This window comes from Arachis ipaensis, chromosome B03 (genome assembly GCF_000816755.2).
Source record: "Arachis ipaensis cultivar K30076 chromosome B03, Araip1.1, whole genome shotgun sequence".
NCBI classification, from domain to species: domain Eukaryota; kingdom Viridiplantae; phylum Streptophyta; class Magnoliopsida; order Fabales; family Fabaceae; genus Arachis; species Arachis ipaensis.
In genome coordinates, this window is record NC_029787.2 from 18238152 (window position 1) to 18243335 (window position 5184).

The window sequence follows — 5184 nt, forward strand, 5'->3', positions numbered from 1 at the left end:
TTAAAAGAGGATCAAAGAAAAGAACTTGAAAAAAAATAATAATGCAAAAAGAGTTCTTAAAAAATTAGAAAAGTAAAAAAAACAAAAGAAAGAAGAGAGAAAGCTGAGAAAACTTATATAAGAAAATGTTAAAAAAAATCTAGAGAAATCATTTAGTAGAAATTTCAAAAATGATATTTTGAAATTTTAATACATGGAGATAAAAAAAAACACCTATAAATTTGAACCCAAAAAAAAGTGAAGCACAGTATAAATTTGAACCCAAGAAAAAGAGAAGAACAGACAAAAAAGTTTATGAAAAAAAAAGAGAATTCAGAAACCATCATCAACTAAATTTTGGTATATTATTTATTATTACTTTATATTTATTTATTTAAATAAAAGATACTTATATTGTTTAACAAAAAGATAATAATAATAAAAAAAAGACGTTCACTTATTTAAAAATATCCTTAAAATTCTGCCTTTGTTTACTATTACAATGTTTTATTGGGTTTTTTTTCTTTTTTCTGTGAGGTCTAAACCCAATTTTTTATATCTCTTTTGCATTTATTGTATCACAACTCTAATAAGATTTTGGGGTCATTGAGAGGTAGAGAGTGTAGCTATCAAAGTGAGATAGGAGAGAAAAAATAGAATTTTTGTTTTTATACAAAGTAGTAAACTTCAAATAGCAGTTTCTCATTCGTTCACCATTGGATCGACTTAAAATTTGAACTGCATATTTCTCTTATCTTGGTTTTCATTTTGGACGGTAGAGATGTTGATTGGAAGTAGTGGTAGAAATTGGCTTCAGAAGAGAGAAAATAGGTTTTCCGGTTTTACACAGAGCACGCATCAATCTTTGAACGGCAGTTTCTCATTCTTTCACTGTTGGATCGACGTAAAATTTGGACTGGCTTCATTCTGAATGGTGAAGATTTTAATTGGAGGTTTGTAGAGGGAGAAATAGGCTTCGAACAGCAGCTCTGTTTTTTGGGTATTTTTCATCTTCTTGCTTCTTATTTGTAAGCTTTGGTGCTTTGATATTTTGGCTGGTTATATGCATAATTTTGTGCTTTGTTTAAGACTTTCTTGTACTTCAATTGATTATACTAGAACTATTTCATTGGTCTGGACGACTTGTAGTTTTTACATCTCACATTGAGGGGGGTTTTCCACGTTAAAATCTCGGTGTGTTCTTGTTATTTCTTTACTTGCTATATTTGCTTGTTCATAGTTGCTGCCATATTGTGTTGTGAGCGCTTCTATACTGTTCTTGTGTTGAATATTTGTGTTGTTTCCGCTGCTGGGCGCTTTCATACTGGTATCAGAGCTTGTTGGTATTTTTCTGGGCTTGTGATTCTGTGAACAATGGAAGCTAATATTAATACTAGTAGGATGATCACTCTTAATGGTCCTTGATGAATCGGATTTCTATCGGTAAAGAAATTTAAAAATATAATCGTGTTGTAAGTATAGTTTCTAAACCAACAGAGAATCCTTTTGTACAAAAGTTTTGGTTGTCACAAGTAACAAACCCCTGATAAAATTGATAACCGAAGTATTTAAACTTCGGGTCGTCTTTCAAGGAATTGCAGGGAGGTGTTCTTATTATTGGTTATGCAAAGGTATATTTTGGGGTTTTTAAAAGGTTTGAACAAGTAATTTAATTGACAAGAAAAATAAATTAATAATTAATAAAATCTCTTGGCAAGGTATGAGAATTGGAAGTCCTATCCTAGTTATCCTTATCAGGTGTGATGAGAATTGGGTTTTAATCCCACTTAGTTAACCCTTACTAAACAAAGGAAAGTCAAGTGGATTGAATTAATTTGACCCTCAAGTCCTAGTCAACTCCTGTGGAAAGATTAGCTTTAGAGCGATCCAAATCAATCTGTAATTTTCAATTTCAACCACTGCTGAGTTTGACAACTCAAGTGTTACCAATTACTTAACCAAAGCCAAAAGGAAGAAAATATCTAAATTAAATTAAAAGCATCCATATAAATAAAGCAAAGCAAAATCAAATATGAAATACCTCAAATTATATTAAATAGAACATTCAAATTTTAACATGAAAAAGTTCATAAGCCAATTTGGAAAGATAAATAACAATTAAAGTAATAAAATAAATAAAAGTAGAAAATAATTTAAAGGAACATTGAATCTGGAAATTGAGAAGAAATAGTCCTAAATCCTTTAAGAGGAATCATAATCCTAAATCCTAAGAGAGAGGAGAGAACCTCTCTCTCTAGAAACTACATCTAAACCTAAAATTATGAATAATGAGTAATGGGTAAAAGTATCCCCTGAGTCTCTGCATGTTCCCTGGCTTTAATCTGTGTTTCTGGGCCAAAAACTGGGTCAAAATGCGGCCCGAAATCGCCCCCAGCATTTTCTGAGATTTCTGCAGATCGCGCATGTCACGCGTATGCGTCGGTCACGCGTCTGCGTCGCTTAATGATTTTCCTTTCCATGCGAGCGCGTCAGGCACGCGCTCGCGTTGTTTGCACGAACTCCAAGCACGCGTACGCGTCAAGCACGCGTATGCGTCAAGCACGCGTGCGCGTCACTGCGATTTTCTCCATTCCATGCGTTCGCGTGATGCACGCGCTCGCGTCGCTGTTCGCTGGTCATCTCCTTAGTTTCTTGTGTTCCTTCCGTTTTTGCAAGCTTCCTCTCCATTCTCTAAGCCATTCCTACCCTATAAAGCCTGAAACACTTAACACACAAATCACGGCATCGAATTGTATAAAGGAGAAATTAAAATACACAATTTTAAAGCTTTAGGAAGCTAGTTTTCAATCATAGAATAAATTCAGGAAGGAATTGTAAAACCATGCAAATCATATGAATAAGTGGGTGAAAAACTGATAAAAAATCACTCGAATTAGCATAAGATAAACCATAAAATAGTGGTTTATCAGTCCTAATTATGATTTATAGAAGTCAAAAATAGAAGATTTACTTTATGTTAAGAATTTTCTTCAATTAGTTTTTGGTACACAGAAGCCTAATGATAAATCTGATGACGATTGGAATTTGTTGCATAGACAAGTTTGTGGATATATTAGGCAGTGAATTGACGATAATGTGTTGAACCATATTATTGGAGAGGCACATGCTCGGACCCTTTAGATTAAACTTGAACAGTTGTATGCTCGAAAAACTAGGAATAACAAGATATTTTTTATCAAGCAGTTGTTGGCTTTGAAGTATACAGATGGGACATCAATGACAGATCACTTGAATAAATTTCAAAGAATAATGAATCAGTTATCTTCCATGGGTATCAAGTTTGATGAAGAGGTTCAAGGATTGTTACTTCTTGGCTCTTTACCAGACTCGTGAGAAATTTTCAGAATGTCATTGTCCAATTATGCTCCTGATGGTGTAATCTCTATGGATCTTGCCAAGAGCAGTGTTTTAAATGAAGAAATGAGAAGAAAGTCACAAGGTACATCAATTACATATTCAGATGTTCTTGTTTCGGAGTTTAGGGGGAGAAACAAAAGCCGAGGTCCTAAAAGTAAAGATCAAAGCAAAAGCAAGTCTCGAAAAAAGTATAAAAATATTGAGTGTCATCATTGTAGTCAAAAGGGACATGTGAAAAAATTTTGCTGGCAGCTAAAGAAGGAGAAAGCCAAAGCAAGTAAAGATAAGAGCAAAAATAAAGACGATGGTAATAATGAAGACAAGGTTAATATAACTCATGATGATTTTTTACATCTAGGAGGGATCTATTTACGTCTTATACTCCTGGTGATTTTGGTGATGTGAAAACAACTCATCAAGGTGTTGTAAAATGTGCCCGGTGTTGGACAGCTTTGCTTAGAAACCTCCAAAAGTACCAAGTTGACTTTGAAGCGTGTGAAGCATGTTTCAGATATTCGGTTGAACTTACTTTCTGTTGGTAAGTTGTGTGATGAAGACTTGGATAGCTCATTTTCTCGTGATAGTTGGAAGCTCACCAAGGGTTCCATGGTTGTTGCTAGAGGTACACGACACTCTTCTTTTTATTTAACTCAAGCAAAGATTGTGAAAGATATTGTTAATTCTGTTGAGTTTGTTGATGGAACTGATTTATGGCATAAGAGATTATGTCATATGAGTGAGAAAGACATGAATATGTTATCCAAGATGAATCTTTTTTCTAGTTACAAGGTTGCTTTGCAAAAATGCAACCATTGCTTTGCTGAAAAATAAAACAGAGTTTCTTTCAAGAGCCATCCACCTTCAAGGAAGCCAGAGATACTTGACTTGGTGTATTCTGATGTATGTGGGCTGATGAAGACAAGAACACTTGGTTCTATCTATTTTGTAACCTTTATTGATGATCATTCTAGAAAATTATAGGTTTACACTTTGAAGACCAAAGACCAAGTTTTGAATGTGTTCAAGCAATTTCAAGCTTCTGTTGAAAGAAAAAATAGAAAGAAGTTAAAATGCATTCTACTGATAATGGTGGTGAGTACTCAAGTCCATTTGATGCTTATTGTAAAGAGTATGGTATAAGACATCAGAAGACTCCTCCAAAGAATCCTCAGTTGAATGGCTTGGCTGAAAGGATGAACAAAACATTGGTTGAAAGAGTTATGTGCTTATTGTTACAATCTGGATTGGCAAAATCCTTTTGGGTGAAGCTTTGAGCATTGTTGTTCATGTCTTGAACCGGACACCATGTGTTCCCTTGCAATTTGAAGTGCCAGAGAAGGTATGGTCAGGTAAAGATGTTTCTTATGATCATTTAAGAGTCTTTGGATGTAAATCTTTTGTTTATATTTCCAAAGATGAGAGATCCAAGCTTGATGTGAAAACTAGGCAGTGTATTTTTATTGGCTATGGCATGGATGAGTTTGGTTACACATTTTATAATCCTGTATGCAAGAAGGTGATCCGGAGTATAGATGTTGTTTTTGTTGAAAACCAAACATTGAAGGATATTGATAATACGGAGAAGCCAATGGTTTAGCCTAGTGATAATTTTTCTGACTTGGATATTACTCCCTCTATGCCTATGGTGGAAGATGGTAGAGTTGAAGGTCAAAATAATGAACATAATACAAGTGCAGGTGAAGATGGAACAGTTGATCTGATACTTGATGAAGTTAGTGATGATGATCAAGATGAATAACCAACTTTGAAAATTCCTGCAAATGCACTCAGAAGATCTATAAGAGAGAGCAAGCCTTCGTCAAGATA